The sequence below is a fragment of the Odocoileus virginianus genome, chromosome 7 (genome assembly GCF_023699985.2).
Source record: "Odocoileus virginianus isolate 20LAN1187 ecotype Illinois chromosome 7, Ovbor_1.2, whole genome shotgun sequence".
Classification (NCBI taxonomy): Eukaryota; Metazoa; Chordata; class Mammalia; order Artiodactyla; family Cervidae; genus Odocoileus; species Odocoileus virginianus.
In genome coordinates, this window is record NC_069680.1 from 43,373,304 (window position 1) to 43,398,540 (window position 25,237).

The 25,237-nt window shown below is 37.9% G+C and overlaps 1 pseudogene; it reads right to left on the reverse strand.

The window, feature by feature from the left end:
- Positions 1–24,429: 24,429 nt before the first annotated feature.
- Positions 24,430–24,880, reverse strand: LOC110128831 (small ribosomal subunit protein uS15-like; annotated as a pseudogene).
- Between the last annotated feature and the right edge of the window lie 357 nt (positions 24,881–25,237).

Below are 25,237 nucleotides of genomic sequence, written 5' to 3' on the forward strand. Positions count from 1 at the left end.
CACTTTGCTGACAAATAGCCGTAGAGTCAAAGCTATGATTTTTTCAGTAGTCACATACAGGTGTGAGAGTTGGTCCATAAAGAAGGCTGAGTACCAAAGAAATGACATTTTCCAACTGTGGTGCTGTAGAAGACTCTTGAGAGTCTTTTGGACAGCAAGGATATCAAAACAGTCAATCCTAAAGGAAATCAACCCTGAATATTCAACAGAAGGACTGATGTTGAAACTGAAGCTCCAATACTTTGATCACCTCCAATGGGAAGAGCCAATTCATTGGAAAAGACCCTGATGCTGGGAAACACTGAGGGCAGGAGGAGAAGGGAAGGGACAGAGGGTGAGATGGTTGGATGGCACCATCCAATGACTCAATGGACACGAATTTGAGCAAACTCTAGGAGATAGTGAAGGACAGGGAAGCCTGGCGAACAGCAGTCCATGAGACCACAGAGACAGACATAACTTAGCAACTGAACAACAACAAATTATTTTACAGACACTGAAATGAAGTGAAGTGAAGTTGCTTTGTCATGTCCGACTCTTCGCGACCCCATGGACTGTAGCTTACAAGGCTCCTCTGTCCGTGGAATTTTCCAGCAAAGAGTACTGGAGTGGGTGGCTATTTCCTTCGCCAGGGGATCTTCCCGACCCAGGGATCGAACCCAGGTCTCCCGCATTCCAGGCAGATGCTTTACCAGGTGAGCCATCAGGGAAGCCCAAGACACTGAAGTCCCTACCAAATGGAAGCTGACTGCATGATGACCATGAGCATGTAGCTCCCAGGCCAGCTGGATTGACAATGTTATCCCAAAGGACACCCGCCTATTACCACATCATCAACCAATCAGAGAATTATGCACAAAACGATAATTTACTGTGTACTCTCTCCCTCACTTTGCCTTTAACATTTGCTTTTGCTGAAATTCACTATGGAGTTCAGGTCTTTTAGGCATTGCAGATACAATAGTTTGCTCATTTTTATTACTGAGTAGAATCCCGTTGTGTGGATATATACTACATTCTATTTACCACACTTTATTGATTAAAATAATTTTACAGGAACTTGATAAAGTCTTGAAATCAGGGAAAGTTCTCCAATTTATTACTCTTTCTTAAAATTCTTGAATAATCTAAGTTCCTTGTCAATCATAGATTTTAGTATTAGCTTGTCAGTTCAGTTCAGTCGCTCAGTTCAGTTCAGTTAAGTCGCTCAGTCGTGTCAGATTCTTTGTGACCCCATGAACCGCAGCACGCCAGGCCTCCCTGTCCATCACCAACTCCCAGAGTCCACCCAAACACATGTTCATTGAGTCGGTGATGCCATCCAACCATCTCATCCTCTGTCGTCCCCTTCTCCTCCTGCTCTCAATCTTTCCCAGCATCAGGGTCTTTTCCAATGAGTCAGTTCTTCGCATCAGGTGGCCAAAGTATTGGAGTTTCAGCTTCAACATCAGTCCTTCCAATGAACACACAGGACTGATCTCCTTTAGGATGGACTGGTTGGATCTCCTTGCAGTCCACGGAGACTCTCAAGAGTCTTCTCCAACACCACAGTTTAAAAGCATCAAGTCTTTGGTGCTCAACTTTCTTTACAGTCCAGCTCTCACATCCATACATGACTAGTGAAAAAAACCATAGCTTTGACTAGATGGACCTTTGTTGGTAAAGTAACACTTTTTAATATGCTGTCTAGGTTGGTCATGACTTTTCTTCCAAGGAGCAATCGTCTTTTAATTTCATGGCTGCAATCACCATCTGCAATGATTTTGGAGCCCCCCAAAATAAAGTCTGTCACTGTTTCCACTGTTTCCCCTTCTATTTGCCATGAAGTGATGGGACCAGATGCCATGATCTTAGTTTTCTGAATGTTGATCTTTAGGCCAACTTTTTCACTCTCCTCTTTCACTTTCATCAAAAGGCTCTTTAGTTCATCTTCGCTTTCTGCCATAAGGGTGGTGTCATTTGCATATCTGAGGTTATTGATATTTCTCCTGGCAATCTTGATTCCAGCTTGTACTTCATCCAACCTAGTATTTCTCATGATGTATTCTGCATATAAGTTAAATAAGCAGGTAACAATATACAGCCTTGATGTACTCCTTTCCCTATTTGGAACTAGTCTGTTGTTCCATGTCCAGTTCTAACTGTTGCTTCCGGACCTGCACGCAGATTTCTCAGGAGGCAGGTCACGTGGTCTGGTATTCCCATCTCTTGAAGAATTTTCTACAGTTTGTGGTGACCCACACAGTCAAAGACTTTGACATAGTCAATAGAGCAGAAGTAGATGTTTCTCTGGAATTCTCTTGCTTTTTTAATGATCCAATGGATGTTGGCTATTTGATCTCTGGTTCCTCTGCCTTTTCTAAATCCAGCTTGAATATCAGGAAGTTTACTGTGAAGCCTGGCTTGGAGAATTTTGAGCAAAATGTCTGCTGAAATTTTTACTGCAGTTATATTCAACATATTGAAAAATTTGAGGAAAACTGACTTTGTAAAACACTGAAATGATGTCAGCATCAAGGTGGTGAAAGGTTTGCTTTTTTGTCCTCCCTTTTGACAACTAAACATTGGCAACCATGCACAAACAAAATATTTCTTTGAGGGTTGTGGAATCCAGCCCAAGGGACCCAGGAGAAACCTCATTTCCTGTGTATCTGGTAACAGGCAGGTATACCTCCATATGGGCTCCAGAATTAGCAGAAGCTGGCAAACCTGCAGCAGTCTCTCTAAGCTGAGGTTGGGGAAAACCTGGGAATATCATCTTGGGCAGATACCCCCAGACTTTGTAGAAATCCAGCCATCTGGAAGGAAGACTTCAGTATACCACTGGAGAACAACAAAAAACCAAAATCCCCATGAGTATGGGCACATTGGAGAGGTTAAGAACTTTGTTAGGGCTACCACTATACTTTGTCACACATTTAAAATTTTAAGAGGGTAGAACTCATGTTGTGTGTTCTTAGCACAATAAAATAAAATTTCAATAGACATATAAAACTTCATTTTGTTTTTATATGCTAGATTTGGTATGTCATTTTATGAATATAATAACTCTCAAAAACTCTGGTAAAAATTGTTTTGTGCAGAATTTTCAAAACTATACCAGTAGACCTTACTGGCTATTTTAAGATAAATGGACATCATTATGAGCTAAATGCTCCTACCCAAGTCATGGTGAAAGACTTGACAGCTAGAGTCTGGATTTTTTTTTTCCTCCCAGTTGCTCAGTCCTGTCTGACTTTTTGCGACCCCATGGACTTCAGCCCTCCTGGCTCCTCTGACCATGGGATTCTCCCGACAAGAATACTGGAGTGGGAAGTCATTCCCTTTTCCAGGGCCGGTCCAGGTCTCCTGCACTGCAGGTGATTTCTTACCATCTGAGCTACCAGGGAAGCCCAGAGTCTGGAATACTCAGAGAATAAAGATACAGGGAAAGCAGAGTTTGACTAGCTGATAGATCAAGGAGAAAATATCTCTGAGGATGGTTTTGGAGCCAGATCCTTTTATGAATTGACTGTTAATGCAGTATTTGACTTGCAATTTGACAAATATAAGAACTTACCTGAAATGTAACCACTGAACATTCTTAGGAAAGGTCATCCAAAATACACAGATACATGTATATAAATGTAGATAGAGAAGGGAAAAAAAGAATTAAATTTTTTACTTACCCAGAAAGCAGAAAGCATCCACATTTGGTGACAGTAAGTATGACTCTCTGGCATGGTAAAATTTATTTATTTTACTTTAAAAATTAATATATTTAATCGTGAAGTCTAGTTCTATTTTAGGTAAAATATAATTCTCCATTAAATTTTTCAGCCTTGATTATATGCATATAAACCTTTTATGAAAAAGTTTCTTTCCTCTTTTTCTACTTCTCTAGGGACTTAATTTTGGAGAATTTGAAAAAGGAAAGACTAAGCAATGCTCTGAATGTGTAACAGGAGCAGGCTGCCTTGCCACTTGCTCTAGCTCCTAGTTTCTAACTTAAAATGAAAGCTGACTTATTCTCAAATCAGTAAGGGGAGAGTGGCCCTCTAATAAAATATCTATGAGAAGACAGAAGATGTTTGAAAACATATTCAGTATTTGTTAGCAAATGGATGTGGAGTCTTCTGAAAAATTCATTTATTTTACTAATTCCAATAAGATACAAGGAATGTTTCTGGGGATTATAGTTATCAGAAGAGGCCAGGTTGGAACTTGACCAGATTAGGTCCCTCACAGGCACCAATCCTGTTAGCCTGTGGAGGTCATCCTCTTTTACTTTCTCCCTCTCACCCCCAAATGTTAATTTCCCTTCAGCCTTCTCTCTTAGGCTACCTCCACTCAAAATCTGAGGGCTTTGAGTTGAGATCTTTACAGTATTTGGTCTAAACAGCAAACACTAATTTTTAGTACTTTAAGACAAGTTCTAGGAAGCCTTTGATGAGGTTTGTACCGTGAGTGAGAAAGAATTTTATTATATAGTTGAGGAAAACATAAGGGACCATGGGTAGCTTTTAGGAACAGTGGTATCATTTATTTTTTCATTTAATTTTAACTATTCTTTCGAAAGTATAGTGCTATTACAAGAAGACATTGAATTTGAAGAGTACTCTTAATAATATGATTAACTTTTATTTATTGAACAGCAAATACTTATTAGAACCAAGGACTGAGCAGGATGCTCTATATCTACATTGTTACCTAGTCATTCTTCTTTCTGAATAAGTCTAAAGTTTCAGTTCACCTATGGGATTTTAAGAGCAAACATGTAGGCCTTGAGTCAACCAAAAGTAGAAGGGACTGAGAAACACATGGACATTACAGGTAAGAGAGCAAGTAGAGAGAGCTGGTATTGCTGAGCTATCACTGGATTATATGCACCTCAAAGGCAGAAAACATGCCATTCCTTCATGGATCCCTCAGGCTAAACTTTTTCCTGGTGAAAAAATAAGCCAGGTTTACAGTAGAAGACTATGGAGCAGGAAACTAAATTTCTGAAACTTTGAAAGGTTATTGGGCTGTGAATGGGCACAGTGGAGCGTTTCCAAGGTATGGGTGAGAGTGTGGTTATGCTTGTTAATGCAATTGTCCTTTAGTGAAACTATTAGAGAGCGGTGAAGAATTACTGTAGATCTTTACAGTAGTATACATCATGTGTATTACAGTGAGTGAAACATTTGATAGGCCATTTTGAATCCAGATATTTTAAAGCAAATATACAAAAATTTATTTGTTTTGGCAGTGTTTGAGTAACACTTGGTCTGCCTTTTTGAGGGGATTAATGTGAGTTCTCAAATATAAAACAGACGCTAAAGCAGGGATCACCTTGTTTTGTTCATAAGTTCAACAAAGATCAGTCCAGGTATTAAAACTCTTTCCCTTCTCTGACAGATGGTTTATCATTTTCCTAGGACTTTCATAACAAAATAGCACAAAGTAGGTAACTTAAAATAATAGAAAATTTTTACCTCACAGTTTGGAAGCTAGAAGTCTGAAATCAAGGTCTTTGCAGAACCATACTCCCTCTGAAACTTGTAGCGAAAGAATCCTTTATTGTCTCTTCCAAGATTCTGGTGGTTTGCTAGCAGTCTTTACCATTCATTGGCTTCCAGCTATATAGCTCCCACCTATGTCTTCTCTGTCACATGGCATTCTCCCTGCATGTCCCTGTCTTCATGTGATAATCTTCTTATAAAGACCAGTCTTATAGGATCTGAGATTCACCCTTCCCCAGTAACACCTCATCTTAACTTACATCTGCAATAACCTTATATACATATGCAAAAACATTTCAGGATATTGAGTGTTAGAATTTAAACCCTTTTTCAGGGTGGTGTGGTGGAGAGACATAATTCAACCTATAACATATAGTAAATGGTAGCTCTGAAATAAAATCTACAGGTGGGTAGATAAAAGGTCCTCTGAGGAAATATCATGTACACAACTGAAAGGAAATAACCAGGAAAACAGAAGTGTTATAAAACCATCTAATAGGCAAGGCAATAAAGAACCAGAGGATATGGTAACAAACAAAAACTCTGTGAAGTAAATAGCAAGGCAGCACAAGAACCCTGACTTTATATTGAAACATTTACTGCATTATGCTAATAACTTTTTCCTTAGTGGGTTCAAAATGTGGTGACTACTATAACAATGTGTGTCCTCCATGTGTTTGGAAATGCATTTTGTTTACTTTGGGAAAAAAGCTAATAATCCTGAGGCCAATATGGATGTTGTAAGTTATTACTATCACTAATTATGAAAACACCTCCAAAGACTGTCACTATTACTTTCATTCATTCTTTTAAAATTTCTTTTGTTATAAAATCTGAAAGCTCTCTTTACATAATATATGTTACCCTACCAATAGGAAATTCTACTTTAAGAATCATAAAATCGGCCAAGTAAACTCATAAAACTAAATGTTCTGTCTTCTCTCCATTCAGAGTCAGGTAATTTCCTACTGGGGTTACCCAAGTGAAGAGTATGAAGTTATCATTGCAGATGGTTACATCCTTCAGCTCAACTGGATTCCTAATGGGAAGAATAATGCTAATTGTTTAGGTAGGATTTATGTGATGGAAAAAGCTGAGTGTCTCAAATCTTGAATCAAATACAATTCAATCAGATATATTCTAATCATAGAACATGAGATTAATTTATTCATAAAAAAACATCAAACCTTCTTGAACATTATGCTGAGGATCTGAATGACACTTGATTTACACTGACTTCTGTAACAAAGTGGAGCACACACTGGCCTGTGAACTTGATTTGGTAAACTGGGTGGAGATTCAAATCCTCTGAATAGAAGCCCCACCCAGAATTTTCAACCAGTTTTTCTCTGGTATTCTTCGGTTTACCCAAGTGTGTATTATCATTGCTCTTCCTGATGTAATAGCATAGTTCTGGTTCACTCCTCTTTCTGCCTTAAGTGCTTATAGCAAGCATTATTCAAGCTTAGGAGAATATCTTTTGTTTTTTTCTTTGATTATCTGCACATGAGATTCTAAAGACCCAAAGCATTCCTGTTTCTGGAGATTTCACTTTCATTTTTTCGTGAAATGTAAACTCTTTATATAGTTATATAAAAAACATAAATTGTAAGCCCTAGAAATTAAAATCAGTAACTAAGGAAAAGTGTGCTCCAGGAAGTGGGATAAGAAGAGGAAATGGGACCCCATAGATGATGTTGCAGTTCTTCTTTTGCTCTGAAGATTAAGGAATAATATCAGTATTTGGTGTATGTGTGTGTGTGTGTGTGTGTGTGTGTGCACACGTGCTCAGTTGTGTCTGAGTCTTTGTGAACCCATGGATTATAGCCCATCAGGCGCCTCTGTCCATGGGATTTCCCAGGCAAGAATATTGGAGTGAGTTGCCATTTCCCTCTCTAGGTGACGTTAGCAAAAAATAAACAGTGTGGAGATTTCTTAAAAAGCTGGAAATAGAGCTGCCATATGACCCAGCAATCCCACTTCTGGGCATACACACCGAGGAAACCAGATCTGAAAGAGACACGTGCACCCCAATGTTCATCGCAGCACTGTTTATAATAGCCAGGACATGGAAGCAACCTAGATGCCCATCAGCAGACGAATGGATGAGGAAGCTGTGGTACATATACACCATGGAATATTACTCAGCCATTAAGAAGAATTCATTTGAATCAGTTCTAATGAGATGGATGAAACTGGAGCCCATTATACAGAGCGAAGTAAGCCAGAAAGATAAAGACCATTACAGTATACTAACACATATATATGGATTTAGAAAGATGGTAATGATAACCCTATATGCAAAACAGAAAAAGAGACTCAGATGTATAGAACAGACTTGTGGACTCTGGGAGAAGGCGAGGGTGGGATGTTTCAAGAGAACAGCATCGAAACATGTATATTATCTAGGGTGAAACAGATCACCAGCCCAGGTTGGGTGCATGAGACAAGTGCTCAGGCCTGGTGCACTGGGAAGACCCAGAGGGATCGGGTGGAGAGGGAGGTGGGAGGGGGGACCGGGATGGGGAATACATGTAAATCCATGGCTAATTCATTTCAATGTATGACAAAACTACTGTAATGATGTAAAGTAATTAGCCTCCAACTAATAAAAATAAATGGAAAAAAGAAAAAAAATTTAAAAAAAAATAAATAAATATAATGAATAGTTAGCACATTTCTTTTGGATACAATCCAATCAGTCCTAACTGTATTAAAGTGACTTGAAGACCTTTGTTATACTTTCAGATATATTTTTCTGCTATCAAATACTTTCAATGCTTTCTTTTCAGTCCAAAAGCCAGTTGTGTTCCTACACCATGGCGTGCTTATAACTGCCAGCACTTGGGTTTCCAATCTTCCAAACAATAGCCTAGGCTTCCTTCTGGCAGATGCTGGTTATGATGTGTGGACGGGGAATGACAGAGGACTACCTGGTCCAGGAAACATTTATACCTAGATCCAGATTCTAAAGAATTCTGGGCTTGCAGGTAGGGGGCAAAAGTCTGTATTGTTTTATTTTGATATAAAATGTGTTAAATCTTTTTTTAAATTAATAATATTGATATAATTTTGTATAACTTGGAAGGTATTTCAATGGAATGAAGGTATTTCATTAACATATGCAACTTGAATAATATTTTTAAATATTTTAAAGGTTTATATTTAAAAGTTATTCCAGACTTTAATTTGTATGGTTATTAATGCGCCTAAGAATTTCCTGAGGGCTCAGTGGTAAAGAATCTATCTGCCAATGCAGGAGACCTGGGTTCAATCCCTGGGTCAGGAAGACCCCATGGAAAAGGAAATGGTGACCCACTCCAGTGTTCTTGCCTGGGAAATCCAACAGAGAGAGGACTCTAACAGGCTATAGTCCTTGGGGTTGCAAAAGAACCTGACACAAATTAGAGACTGAACAACAACAAGAATTAAAATGAAAATATGTCTGAAAGACATCATTTCCTATTATTCCCCAGATTCTAAAGAATTCCCCAGCTTCCCTCCAAAAAACCTGTCCTTTTCATCAGAGGGGACTGGAATGCAAAAGCAGGAAGTCAAGAAATACCTGGAACAACAGGCAAGTTTGGCCTTGGAGTACAAAATTAAGCAGGGCAAAGGCTAACAGAATATTGCCAAGAGAATGCATTGGTCATAGCAAACACCCTCTTTCGACAACACAGGAGACATCACCAGACGGTCAATACTGAAATCAGATGGATTATATTCTTTGCAGCTGAAGATGGAGAAGCTCTATACAGACAGCAAAAACAAGACCAGGAGCTGACTGTGGCTCAGATCATAAACTCCTTATTGCCAAATTCAGACTTAAATTGAAGAAAGTATGGAAAACCTAGACCATTCAGGTACAACCTAAATAAAATTTCTTATGATTATACAGTATAAATGACAAATAGAATCAAGGGATTAGATCTGATAGACAGTGCCTGAAGAACTATGAACAGAGGTTCCTAACATTGTACAGGAGGTGGTGATCAAAACCACCCCCAAGAAAAAGAAATGCAAAAAGTCTGTCTGAGGAAAACTTACAAATAGCTGAGAAAAGAAGAGAAGTGAAAGGCGAAGGAGAAAAGGGAAGATATACCCATCTGAATACGGAGTTCCAGAGGATAGCAAGGAGAGATAAGAAAGCCTTCTTAAGTGATCAATGCAAAGAAATAGAGGGAAAAATAAGAATGGGAAAGACTTAGAGATCTCTTCAAGAAAATTAGAGATACCAAAGGAACATTTCATGCAAAATGGACACAATTAAGAACAGAAATGGTATGGACCTAACAGAAGAAGAAATTAAGAAGTGGTGGCAAGAATACACAGAAGAACTATGAAAGAAAATCTTAATGACCCAGATAACCACGATGGTGTGATCACCCCACTAGAGCCAGACATTTTGGACTTCGAAGTCAAGAGGACCTAAGGAAGCATCACTACAAACAAAGCTAGTAGAGGTGATGGAATTCCAATTGAGCTATTTCAAATCCTAAAAGATGATGCTGTAAAAGTGTTGCACTCAATATGTCAGCAAATTTGGAAAACTCAGCGGTGGCCACAGGACTGGAAAAGGTCAGTTTTCTTTCCAATCCCAATGAAAGGCAATGCTAAAGAATGTCCAAACTACCTCACAATTGCACTCATCTCACACACTAGCAAAGTAATGCTCAAAATTCTCCAAGACAGGCTTTAACAGTACGTGACCTGAGAACATCTAGATGTTTAAGCTGGATTTAGAAAAGGCAGAGGAACCAGAGATCAAATTGCCAACATCTGTTGGATCTCAGAAAAAGCAAGAGAATCCCAGAAAAAACATCTGCTTCATTGACTACATTAAAGCCTTTAACTGTATGGATAATAACAAACAGTAGAAAATTCTTAAAGAGATGGGAATACCAGACCACCTTACCTGCCTCCTGAGAAATCTGTATGCAGGTCCAGAAGCAACAGTTAGAACTAGACATGGAACAACAGACTGGTTCAAAATTGTGAAAGGAATAGGTCAAGGCTGCATATCATCCCCATGCTTGTTTAACTTATAAGCAGAGTACATCATGAGAAATGCTGGGCTGGATGAAGCACAAGCTGGAATCAAGATTGCTGGGAGAAATATCAATAACCTCCAATATGCAGGTGACACCACCCTCATGGCAGAAACTGAGGGGAAATTACAGAGCCACCTTGATGAAGGTGAAAGAGAGTGAAAATGCTGGCTTAAAACTCAATGTTTAAAACACAAAGATCATGGCATCTGGTTCCATCGCTTCAAGGCAAATAGATGGGGAAACAAAGAAAACAGTGACAGACTTTATTTTCTTGTGCTCCAAAAGCACTGTAGATGGTGACTGAAGCCATGAAATTAAAAGACACTTGCCCCTTGGGAAAAAAAGCTATGACAAATCTAGACAGTGTATTAAAAACTAGAGATATTACTTTGCCAATATAGGTCCATATTGCCAAAGGCCAATATAGTCAAAGCTATGGTTTTCCCATTAGTCATGTATGTGAGTTGGACCATAAAAAAGGGTGAGAGGCAAAGAATTGATGCTTTTGAACTGTGGTGTTGTAGAAGACTCCTGAGAGTTCCTTGTACCGCAAGTAGATCAAACCAGTCTGTCCTAAATAAAATCAATCCTAATATTCATTGGAAGGACTGATGATGTAGCTGAAATTCCAGTACTCTGGCCACCTGATCAAAGAACTGACTCATTAGAAAAGACCCTGATGCTGGGAAAGATTGAAGGCAGAAAGACAAGGGGACGACAGAGGACAAGTTGGTTGGATGGAATTACTGACTCAATGGACATGAGTTTGAGCAAGCTCTGGGAGATGGTGAAGGGCAGGGAGGCCTGGCTTGCTGCAGTCCATGGGGTTGCAAAGTCGGACACAACTGACCCACTGAACAACAACTCCAGTTTCCCAAACGTTCATCACGTTGCCAACCCACAACTACTTTTTTGCTGTATTTTTTTTTTTCAGAGAAATGTAGAGAAGAGAGGAAAAGGCAAGGGTAACAGGATTACTTTTTACCACAGCATGTATGCATGCTCAGGCCCTAAGTTGTGTTTGACTCTTCGTAACCCCATGGACTATTCCCCACCAGGCTTCTCTGTCCATGAATTATTCAGGCAAGAATACTTGAGTGTGCTGCCATTTCCTCCTCCAGGGTTTTATCACAGAAAAATCAAATAATATAATAGCATCAACTCTCAGTAGTTGCCAAAAATAATTTGACTTTCTACTTTTACTTCTGTATACCTAGAAATGATTATAACATATTGCATATTTTGGCCTTCCTGTCACTCACTTGACAATGATTTTTGTCTACTACATATTTTTAGATAATATATTACTCATAATTCTCTTATGGGAAAGCCATAAAATGCCATATCTTAGAAGTTGGGCTCTATAACAAGAGCACTCTGAAATTTAGTCTATTACACATTGGTTATGCTCGCAGACACATTTCCTGTTTCCTCCGTTCTAAAATGTCCGTAGTTATACCCTTAGCTCAAAGGTATTTTGTGGGCATGGAATGCAGTGGTGCTTAGAAGAAGGTAACATGTTAGTAGCTAGCAAAGAGGAAGTGTGGAATCAGTGTTAGTTCTTATGATCCAGGTGTCCCTACAGAGGGCTTTTTAAGTCCATAATTTAAGATATGAAGGTAACTTCCTTATTATAATAAAGAATGAAAACAAGTTTTATTCATTTTGTTTCATGCAGTTTGAGTATTGTTTTATTATGGCATATAGGTGTACGATCCTTTAAAAATGATTAATGGATATCATCATCTATTAATGTGATCTTTCCAATCATACTACACATTCTAAACAAGATGTATGTATTAGAGTTACCTAAGATTCTCTACAACTGGAATTTCCAAGACTGAAGACTTGGCATGTGTGTTTAAAAACTTTTTTTCCGATGGAGCTCTCTTTAAAAACAAAAAAGTTTATTCATTTATGGGTGTGCTGGGTCTTTGTTGCCACATGGGATTTTCTTCAGTTGTGACAAGTGAGTGCTACTCTCTAGCTGGGGTGTGTGAGCTTCTCACTGTGGTGGCTTCTGATGTTGCAGAGCACAGGCTCTAGGGCGTGTGGGCTTTAGAAGCTGCAGTATGTGGACTCCGTAGCTGTGGTTCCTGGGCTCTAGGGCACAGACTCAGTAGTTGTGGCACACAGGCTTAGTTGCCCCGGCATGTGGGATCTTCCGGGATCAGGGATCAAACCTGTGTCTCCTGCATTGGCAGGTGGATTCCTCACTCCTGAGCCACCAGAGCAGCCCTTACAGTGTTTTCTTAACAGAAAGTTGATGTGTTGCTACTCTTTAGGAGAAGTCTGAAGTTTGGTTGGTATGGTTTCTTTGATCAGTGACATTCTGCTGCCCAGTGAGTTTTGCTTGCGCTTTGCCTGGGATCCCATCTAGGGTATTATGAGGCATATTAATTTACATCCTGAAAGGCCAGATGCTTCAAAACTTTTCAGTTAGAAATATTTTACTAATTACTTAAAGTATTCATTCTTTAAATGTGCAGTGTATCTACTATTTGAAAGATACTTTGTTGCCTGGTATTTGCAATGTATATTATACACTAAAGAAATCTCATTTTCTCAAAGCTCACAATTTAATAAGAAAAGGTTTGTCTCCCTCATCACTACTGGTATTTTCCTGGGGGTCACGGTTGGGGCTTCCCTGTGCTTAGTAGGATACTTGCACTGTCCCCTTCTGTCCTTGCAGTTATGATAACCAAAATGTCTCCAGACTTTTCCAGATGACCCTTGGGGACAAATCGTCACTATTGGAGAACTGCTGCAAAAGGGATGATGTTTTCAGCAGGCTTATAGTCAGTCAAGTGAACCAGAATGAAGAGAGCATAGAAGAGAAAGTTAAATAACCCAGCATAAGAGGCCAGGCTCCTAGGGTTCATAATACTTTATGGGCATCTCAAAATATTTAATTACTTTCAAAATCAAAGGAGTAGAGGAATATAATTTGGATATTATGAATCCATAATTCATTTTGGATCGTATTCATGTTTATGTCAACACAGTCACAAAATATGGTTTTTACATAGATTTGGGGTGGGAGTGGGGAGGAAGGGACCTGGGGGCAAAAGCATCTGGGCCTTGAAAGTAATCGTGTGGCCATGGAAGGAAACATTTCCTTTGATCACAATTATTAGGGAGGATTTTGTGATAAAAAGAAAGAAGGTTGAACTGCACCTTGAATATGGATGGTCTCTTGAAAGAAAGATGGCCTAGCCTGTCTTTTAGAGAAGAGGCCAGAAGAGTAGAGGATGTATCTAGGCCTCAGTAAGTGTAAACCACATTTAAAGTAATCAGTGGAGGCAAAAGCAGGTGAAACAGCCCAAAGAGGAAACTATCCTATGACCTTGCAATTCTACTCCTGGGCATTTGTAAAGAAAAAAAAAAAAACCCACAAAAACTATAATTCAAAAAGATACATATACCCCAATGTTCCTTACAGCACTATTTACTATACCCAAGATATGGAAGTAACCTATATGTCCATCCCAGATGAATGGATAAAGAAGTTGTAATACATATTTACAATGGAATATTACTTAGTCATTGAAAAGAATGAAATAGAGAGACCTAGAGATTATCATACTGAGTGAGATGTCAGACAAAGACAAATATGATATGATATCACTTATACATGGAATCTTAAAAAAAAAAAACCATGCAAATGAACTTACTTACCAAGTAGAAACGGACTCACAGACTCCAAATTCAAACTTATGGTTACCAAAGGAGAAAAGTGAAGGGGGAATGATAAATAGGAAGGTTGGGATTAACATATACACATTATTATGTATAAAATAGAAAATCAAAAAGAACCTATTATAAAGTGCAGGGGAACTCAGATCAATACTTTGTAATAACCTATATGGGAAAAGAATCTGAGAAAGAATATATATAAAACACTGAATCACTTTGCTATACACCTGAAACTAACACAACATTATAAATCAACTATACTACAATATAAAATCAAACCAAATGAAATTTTAAAAAATAATCCTGAAAGCCTAAGGGAAATTCTTCAATGGGAGGAGAAATGGTTCATTGTACCCATATTTTTTACTAATGAAATAAAACAACAGTTGTTACTAAATATTAAATTATAGAATTAGCAACCACAGGGAGATTGGGAAAAAGACAAACAAAATGGAATTCCAAGAAATTAATCTTGTGTTAGTGTGCAGAGTAAATTGTAGAGAAAACCTTTAGAGACCACTCTGGAATATATGGTAAAGACAGTAACCCTATTATGTAATCATAGGTAAACTAGCCAAGTAACAATGAAAAGTTGAGGCAAGACAGAACTCAAGTAAACTAGTCTATTTTCTTGTTTATTTTCAGCTTTTGGAGCATTTTCAATAGATCCACAAATGGCTGAAAAGATTAAAATTTATTTTGCACTGTCTCCAGCTACTTCTATTAAAAACACAATTTTACTGCATCCTCTTACTTTCACCAAACCAACACAATTAAAGGTTTGTGATTCATTATAGCATATGCTTATAGTTTTCAAAATGAGGAAATGTGAATAATACTGAAGAAGAGAGATGTTTACATAGCCTCCTGCTGGATTAAAATGTTCCATTTTCCTCACTGGCTTGGGTATGTAATGCAGCATTCTCTGGAATTTGATGATGCATTCTGTATTGTTCTCAGCCTCGCTTCACCCAGTTTATTTTACCTTTTCCCTTATATCTATCATCAATCTTTTGAAATCATTATTAGTCCTTTTTTCCATATGCAAATCCATAATCTGTATTTCTCTTTCAAGTTTTGTGTGTGTCTGTGTTAGTTGCTTAGTCATGTCTGACTATTTGTGACCCCATGGACTGTATAGCCTGCCAGGCTCCGCTGTCCGTGGAATTCTCCGAGCAAGATTATTGGAGTAGGTAGCCATTCCTTTCTCCAGGGGACCTTCCCCACCCAGGGACTGAACTCCAGTCTCCTGCACTGCAGGCAGTGTCTTTACTGTCTGAGCCACCAGGAAAGCCCCTTCAAGTTCTACTATCATGTAATTTCATTTTAATTTTACACACTGACATGTCATAAGGTGGAATGGGTTTTTCCCCTTTCAACTTCCTTTCTGTTTGCTGCCACCTTGTCTCTATCTGCTCTAAGGTCTCTCCATTAGATTTACTTGTAGGCATTATTTTACTTGTATATTTAGTGCAAGAATATTGTAGAAATATTGTAGAAATAATGAAAGATAAATAAAATTACTGGAAATCCTACGGTCATGGTAATAACAACAGCCATTTGGTCAGTGTATGTTTGACTTCATGAAAACAACTTAAGTTTTCAAAATTTTAGTCTTTGTAATGGGTGCAGAGTTGTTTCTTATCATGGTCTTAATTTGTGTTAATCTATTGAATAATGATTGAGCATTTTCCAACTGTGTACTTGCTTCCATAAATTCCCTTTCCTCAGAGCTTACAACTTCTACTATTTATATTTTCAGCTATATATATATATATATATATATAATTAAAATATAAGTAACTTTGTATGTCTTTGCTATGTTTTCTTTGATATGTGTTGACTATCAGTGTGGGCTTAGGTATGTCATTAATATAGAAGTAATTACTTTCTTAATCTTATTTCTAATTTACTTATCCCACTAGTGTTGTTGAATAGACATGTCATCCTTATGAAAATCTTTTATAGTAATTCTGGAATCTTGCATAGATGCAAGACTTTTTTTGCCTGGGGCAGCTCTGCCCCAGTGAGGGTTGAGCACGAGGGTTGAGCAGTGAGGGCTGAGCTCCACCACGAAGGTGGTGGAGCTGCTTGGCTTGCGGGGACCCTGGCAGCAGTGTGCAGGGACACAGACTGCCTTCGCTGCAGGAATTATGACTTTATCAGTCTTTTTTCGAGCCTCTTGTAGCTGGCAATCAGAAGGCCTCTTTCGCCAGTCTTTCTCCGTAGCTCTGCACATTCAGGCACTTAGAGGGCTCCCTTGCCTGGAGTCTTTCTCTGCTGTTAGGTGCATCAGGCACATAGATGGGCCCCCTGGCTGGAGTCCTAGTCTGTAGTTCAGTGCATCAGGCATTTGATGGGCCAGCCTCTCTATTGTTCAGCTGCCATGCTGGCATGTGTGGAGAGAGAGGTGTGAAGATGGCTCTGCCCGCCACGCGTGACTCAGCAAAATCGCCTTGCTTCCATGGCTGCCCAGCTTTTCCTTCACAGGCATTTCCCACCAGTCTCCACCCTCACATCCCCTTGAGCCATCTCTCCACAGTCAACAGCAGCCCTCGCCCTGGGATTGCTCCACAATACCTAAACTCCAAATCCCAGCCGCTGTGCCTTCCAGGGGACCTCCACCCCTGTCCAGGGTATGTATGGTTACGGCAAGGGCTGTCTGCTTCTCATTCCATTTAGGCTGCCACGGATCAGCTGTTGCACTCTCAGCCTTAAATGTTTCTCCTCTGACTCAGACAATTGCCGAGATGTGGGGCTTGGACCCCTGCTTCAGTTCCCCCACCCACAAAAGGCAGGTCCAGTCCTACTAATGCTCCTGTTTTCCCCTCTAGTTCTTCATCCTACTGAGTTTTGCATGGTTCTATATATTCTTTTCCACTGGTCAGGTACTTCTGTCCACTTCAGCTGGTATTTTGCATGCACTTCTGTGTCTGAAGTTGTATTCCTGATGTATCTGTGGAGAGAGATGTACTCCACATCCACTCCACATCCACCTACTCCTCTGCCATCTCATTCTTGATTTTTTTTTTTTATTTGATGTGTTATGCTTTTTCTATTGCTCTACTAACAGTTTGAAAAAATTTTGAATATTTTTGCAGGTATCTTCATAAAGTCTATTAGCTATAGTTCTCTTCTTGTAATCTGCTTTTCTAATTTTGGTATCAAGGTAATACTTGACCTCATAAAATGAGTTGGATAGTAGTCCTTTTCTTACACTTTTCTGGAAGATACTGTGTAAAATTAATATTCTATCTTTTAAAAATATTTGATCTGTTTTACCAGTAAAGCCATCTGAGACTGAAAGTTTCTGCTGGGAGTACTTAGCTACAAGTTCAATATCTTCAATAGACATATGGCCATTCAAGTTATTTATTTATGAAGGGATGGTGGTTTAGTCACTAAGTCATGTCCGACTCTTGTGACTCCCATGGACTGTAGCCTGCCAGGCTCCTCTCTCCATGGGATTTCCCAGGTATGCATGAACATACTGTGATAATCTTTCCTCATTGTGCCCATTTCATCTGAGTTTTAAAATTTATTGTCATAAGATTATACATAGTATTTTCTTGCACGTGTGCTTAGTTGCTCAGTTGTGTTCAACTCTTCATGACCTCATGGACTGTAGCCCACCATGCTCTTCTGTTCACAGAATTTTCCTGGCAAGAATACTGAATCAGGTTGCCATTTCCTACTCCAGGGCACCTTCCTGACCCAGGGATTGAACCCATGTCTCCTGCATTGACAGGCAGATTCTTTACCACTGAACCACCTGGGAAGCCTAACGATTTTTTCCTATTCTTTTAACATCTGTTAAAAGATGTCCTTTTTCTCATTCTAGATATTGATTTTTTACATCTCTTTTTTTGTCCTGGAAAGTCTGGTTAAAGACTTACAAATATTATTAATCTTCTCAAAGAACTGGTCTTTAATTTTACTGATTTTTTTCCTATATATATTTTTAAGATAGCTCATGGATTTCCATTTGCTCTTTAGCATTTCCTTTCTTCTAACTTTGGATTTTGTAATTTCTTTTTTCCTGATTTCTTAGATCATCACTTTTTAATCTTTGTTTGATAATTTAAGCATTTATTGCTATATGATTCTGTCTAGGCACTGCCTTAGAGCTGTCAAATAAATTTGAACAGGTTATGATTTAATTTTCATTCAAGTTAAGCTACCTCAGTTTCTTTTTTGATATCTTATTTGATCTTTGCTACTTGAAAGTGTGGTATATAGTTTCCAGTGATTTTTCTAGATATTTTCCAGGGATTTTTCTATTGATTTAAAATCATTTCTAGTTTGTCCAGAGAACATGATCTGAATACTTTTAAATTCATTGAGACTTGTTTTAAAGTGCTGAATATGACTCCATCTTGGTAAAGGTATCATATGCATTGAGACGAATGTGCAGTGGATGTATATTCTGCTGCCATTGGGTAGAGTGTTCTTTAAATTTCAGGTAAGTCATGTTGGTCAAAAGTAATGTCAAGATTTCTTTGTTCTTACTGACTTTGTATTTTTTCCTGTCAATTATTATGAAAATATTGAAATCTCCAACTGTAATGTATTTGCCCACTTCTCCTTTGAGCTCTATCAGTTTTTTGTTTCATTCATTTTGAAACTCTTCAAAGTATATAAACTTTTAAGGTTTTTTAATGTCCTCTTGATGAATTAATCCTGTTGCCATTAAATGATCCATATTATCTCTGCAGCAGCAGCAGTTTGTTATTAATCATTATCATTGTATATATTTTTCTATCCATTTTCTCTATTTGTTTTTATTTATAAAGAGTTGAATCTCTCCTCTCAATGATATTTAACCATCCCTGTCTTTTAATCACAGTGTTTCAACCATTTAAATTTAATAATATATTGAGATGTTTGTGTTTAAAACTATTTGTTGTATTTGTCCAATATGTTCTTTGTTCTCTTTTTTCCTGCCTTATTTTGGATTAATTGTGTATATTTTATTATGTTGTCTCCTTCATTGTCTTAGGTATACCATTTTATTTTGTTTTCTAGTAGTTGTCTTAAGGTTTATAGTACTATATACTTTTTAAACTCATTATAGTCTATGTGTAAGTGATATGTACTACTTAACATATAGTGTAATATCTTTGAAGCATTAAACTCTCATTCCCTCTCTCCCAGAATTTGTGCTATTTTTGTCATAATTTTTATGTTGAGATGTTACCAATACTAAAATATATTATTATTCTTTAAAAATAAATTTATCTTTTAAATTAGTTCATCATTAAAAACAGAAAAACCATCTTTTACATTTTCCTGTGTATGTGCTATATCTTGTGCTTTGCATTTCATTGTATAGGTCCTGATGTATCATTTTCTTGGCATTTAAAACTTGCTTTAATGTTTCTCATGTTATTGATAAAAAATTATATGTTTTCTTATTTATGAATACTATTCATTTTGCCTTTGTTTCTGAAAAATGTTTTCACTGGGCATAGAATTCGAGGTTTCTAGTGTTTAGTTTTTCATTAGTACTTTAAAAAAGTTGCTCCATGTTTCTGACATGGCAGATATTTCCAGCAAGAGGTCTTTTATTGTTATAATTTTGTCTTCAGGTAATCTTCTTTTACACTATTTCATTTTCTACTGATCCTACACAGTGTGTTTTATGTCTCAGACACTTTAGTTTTCACTTCCAAAAATTCTATATAGGTTTTCTGTCATCCATGTTAATACTTAACATGCTCATTTTCTGTCTTAGACAGTGTCTGAGTTAGTTGTTCAGTCGTCTTGGCTCTTTGCAACCCCACCGACTGTAGCCCACGGAATTCTCCAGGCAAGAATGCTGGAGTGGGTTGCCATTCCTTCTCCAGGGCATCTTCCCCATCCAGGGGTCAAATTTGGGTCTCCTGCATTGCAGGCAGATTGTTTACCACTGAACTGCCTAAGAAGCCTCTAAGACATATACAATGCAATCAAAATAACTTTTATCTATTAATTACATTATCTGTCTTTTAAGCCTTTTGTTGATTCATTAATCTTTCCATAAGGCCTAATTCCTGGGTTTTCATGTGACTGGAAATTGTTAATGGATTGTCAACATTTGTAACTGTTTTTGTTGTTGTTGGGTAGAGTATTCTTGTATTTCTGGAAGTAGTTTTGAACTTTTCTTGTGGGATACAGTTAGCTTAATTATAAACTTTGATCATTTGAGGCTTACTTTTTTCCTTCCTTAGTAGAAACCAGAAAAGCCTTTTACTGTCAGTCTAATTTTTTCTTCCTATGAGTCAATTATTTTCTGATTACTCCAATCCTGGTTAATCATGAAGTTTTCAAATGCATTTGGTGGAGACAGATACTATTTAAGGCCTTCTGCTCTAAGGATTGTTACCTTGAATGCTTTCAAATGGCTTAATTGAAGGCTTTGAGTCAGTTTCCTCACATATATTTGTGTGTGTGCTAAGTTGCTTCAGTCGTGTCTGACTCTGTATGACATTATGAGCTGGCTATAGCCTGCCAGGCTCCTCTGTCCATGGGATTATCTAGGCAAGAATACTGGAGTGGGTTGCCATTTCCTCCTTCAAGGGATCTTCCTGACCCAGGAATCAAACCAGTGTCTCTTACATCTCCTGCATTGGCAGGCAGGTTCTTTACCACTAGTGCCACCTGGGAAGCCCAATACATGCAGTTCTGTAGTAAGCTGAAGAATTCATATGGAACTTCTATAGATCTCTGAATCTCTCTGGATGTCTCTGTCTCTCAGGGTCTCTCAATTTCTCACTCTCTCTTTTCCCCATGGTGACTCTAGCTACGTTGGCAGACTCCAAAGTCTCAACCCTGTCTCATTAATTTACATGGTTTTCCTGGTTTGCTTGAGTTTCTATACTGCAGCCAGCCTGGGATCATTAGGTAATAGCTGAGCATTTGTGGGGTTCAATTTGTTTGTTTCACCTTTTACTTTTTTTCAGAAATCACTGTCTTGTGCTGCCTAATAGCCAATTTTTGAAAACCCTTGTTCATAGATTTTTATGTTTCAACTATGACTGCTATCTAGTTCCATTTGTAATCTTAGAAAGAAAAACCCAATTGTCCCTTTCCCTTAGAATCTGGGCAACCAGTAATCTTTTACTACTTTTTGCCTGTATGGATCTGCCTATTTTAGACATTTCATATGAGTGGCATCATATAATCATGTGCTATTTTGTGTGTTTGACTTCTTTTACTTAGCATAAAATTTTCAAGATTCACCTGTGCTGTAGCATATTAATACATTTGTACTTACTTCATTTTTCATGACAGAATAACCTTCCATTGTACATATATGCCACATTTTGTTTATTAATCCACTGGTGGTCATTGGCGTTGTTTCCAGTTATTTGCTAATATGAGTAGTGTTGATATGTACCTTCCTTTAAAGTTTTAGTGTGGATATATGTTTTTATTCCTATTGGGTACATACCTGAAAATGGAATGCTGGGTCATGTGATAACTATGCTTAATATTTTTAGGAAATTTATGTTTTCCTATTTTCCAATTTGCTGAAAAATAACCTCAGATACTCAGATGACACCACCCATATGGCAGAAAGTGAAGAAGAACTAAAGAGCACTTTGATGAAACTGAAAGAGGAGAGTGAAAAAGTAGGCTTAAAACACAACATTCAGAAAACTAAGATCATGGCATCCGGTCCAATCACCTCATGACAAATAGATGGGGAAACAATGGAAACAGTGGCAGACTATATATTTTGGGTCTCCAAAATCACTGCAGATGGTGACTGTAGCCATGAAATTAAAAGACACTTGCTCCTTGGAAGAAAATCTATGACCAACCTAGACAGCATATTAAAAAGCAGAGGCATTACTGTGCCAACAAATGTCTGTCTAGTCAAAGCTATGGTTTTTCCAGTAGTCATGTATGGATGTGAGAGTTGGACTGCAAAGAAAGCTGAGTGCCAAAGAATTGATGCTATTGAACTGTGGTGTTGGAGAAGACTCTTGAGAGTCCCGTGGACTGCAAGGAGATCCAACCAGTCCATCCTAAAGGAGATTGGTCCTGGGTGTTCATTGGAAGGACTGACATTGAAGCTGAAACTCTAATACTTTGGCCACCTGATGCGAAGAACTGACTCATTGGAAAAGACCCTGATGCTGGGAACGATTGAGGGCAGGAGGAGAAGGGGACGACAGAGGATGAGATGATTGGATGGCATCGCCAACTCAATGGACATGAGTTTGAGTAAACTCCGGGAGTTGGTGATGGACAGGGAGGCCTGGTATTCTGCAGTCCATGGGGTCACAAAGAGTCAGACACACCTGAGCAACTGAACTGAACTGATGTTTTCCAATGTAGCTATACCATTTGTTATTCTCAACAACAGTTTATGACCATTCCACATCTTGGCACTTATTATTTATCTTTTGATCATAGCCTTGAAAGTGGTTATCAAATGGTATATTACTGCAGTTTTGTTTTACTTTGCATTTATTTAATGGCTAATGATGTCTTGGGCTTTTCTGATGGCTCAGACAGTAAAGAATCTGCCTGCAATGCACGATACCCAGATTTGATCCCTGGGTCAGGAAGATCACCTGTAGAAGGGAATGTCAACCCACTCTAGTATTCTTGATTGGAGAATCTCATGGACAGAGGAGCTTGGAGGGCTATAGTCAATGGGGCTGCAAAGAGTTGCACATGATTGAGCAACTAAACACACAAGGTTGTCTTAAGTTGTGTCATATGGTTATTGGCCATTTGCTTCTTTAAGTGTCAGTTCAAATCCTTTGCTCATTTGTTAATTATTTGTCTATTTATTGTTGAATTATAAGACTTCTTTATACATTCTGAATACAAGTCCATTATTAAATATATGATTTACAAATATTTACTCCCATTCTATGTGCTGTCTTTTCACTGTTGTAATGGTGTTCTTTGAAGCATAAAAGCTTGAATTTTGATGAAGTCCAATTTATCATTTTTCATTTGTCTCTTGTGGTTTTGGTGTCTTATCTAGGAAATCATTCCTAAACCAAGATCAAGAGACCCCTGGTGGTTCAGTGGTAAAGAATCCACCTACCAGTGCAGGACATGGGTTCAATCCCTAGGTCAGGAAGACACTCTGAAGAAAGAAATGATAAACCCACTCCAGTGTTCTTGCCTGGAAAATTCCATGGAGCCTGGTGGGCTAGAGTCCATTGGGTTGCAGAAGAGTTGGATATGACTTACTGACTAAACAGCAAACAAAACAACCCAAGATCAGAAGCATTTCCTGTTTTCCTTCTAAAAGTTTTATAGTTTTACTTCTTGTGTTTAAATCTATGATCCATTTTAAGTTAATTTTTATATATGAAATGAGGAAAGAGATTAATTTTATTTTTGATGTAGACATCCAATTGTTACACTCCATTGGTTTTTGCAAAGAATATTCTTTGCTTATTTAATTGCCTTGCACCTTTGTTGATAATCAATTGGCCATAGATATACCAGTTTACTTCTTGACTGTTATTTCTGTTCCATTAATCTGTATGTCTATCCTTAATACCACATCATCTTGATTATTTTATCTTTGTAGTAAGTTTTGAAATCAGGAACAGTGGATCGTCTAGCTTATTTTTTTTGCTTTATCAAAATTGTTTTGGCTGCTTTTGTTTGTTTACTCACTAAGTCATGTCTGACTCTTCTGCAACCCCAAGGACTGTAGCCCACCAGTCTCTATTGTCCACGGGATTTTCCAAGCAAAATTACTGGAATGGGTTGCCATTTCTTTCTCCAAGGGATCTTCCTGACCCAAGGATCAAATCCACATCTCCTGCATGGGCAGGTGGTTTCTTTACAATTCAGCCACTAGGGTCTCTTGTATTTCCACATGAATTTTAGGAATAGTTTACCAATTTCTACAAATAAGGCACATGGGATTTCTATAGGGATTGAACTGAATTTGTAATTGGATTACGTTTTCTACGTAAATCTATTCTGCTGACTTCTTCCTTTTGATTGGAGTATTTAATCCATTTAGAAGTAACATAGTTTCTGAGAAAGCAATATTTACTTCTCCCATTTTATTATTGAGTTTCTAAATGTCTCATGCCTTTTTGTTCCTTTATTCATTGCTTACTGACATCTTTGGTGATATGTAGACTTTTTAATGTACCATTTAATTCTGTTGTTGTTTCTTTTTTTCTTTTTTAATTAAACAATGACTTTGCTGCTTCAGTACATAGACACATTTATGGAACTAATGCAGAGGCTGTAGATGACTCCTATTTTCAGTTGAAGGGGAAAACTCATTTGGTCTTATGATATCAAGCCAGTCAATGATTATGGTTCTCACTCAGAATAAGAAGCAATTCAGCATTCTTATCCTCACTATTCCACTTGAGATGCTTTAAAAGAACAGCAGCTTCTGTAAAATATGGATACCTTCAGGAAGATCAGGAGCAAGTTTTTTGACTTAAGAATTCAATATTTAATTGCGTGTCACAAAACGTACTTGTGTAGCACCATATGAGTCTCTCTCAGAATCATGCTGATTTTTCAGGAAATCAGGAACTTTTGGGCCATTTTGTAGCTCTGCTCCTTCATGTCATCAGATGTCAACTTCAGCCAGGTGGCGACAGTGCAGTTGTAAGGCAGATCTAAATGGGATAGGCTTTTCCCGGAAGCATGCATGTGACCCATGATAGCAGACAGATAGAGAAAAAGAGCCCATTGTTTCTTATATGCTCATTTTTGGTTATTTTTTTTTTATTGACTTGGAGGTTTACAAATGACATCTTAAAGCAATCAAGTTTAGATTAATACTAAATAAACCCCAGGAGTATATAGACACTTTGAACTAATGTAGCTCAATTTCTGTGCTTTCAGTATTAGTATTCTCATATAAATTACATGTTGATATATTATGTCTATCAATATGTTATTATAATGATTGTCTTTTAAATCAAGGGGGAAAAAGAATTACAAATAAAAGTACTTTAAAAAAAATACATTCTACATAAAGGAGGCAAAAATATGCAATGGAAAAAAGATAGTCTC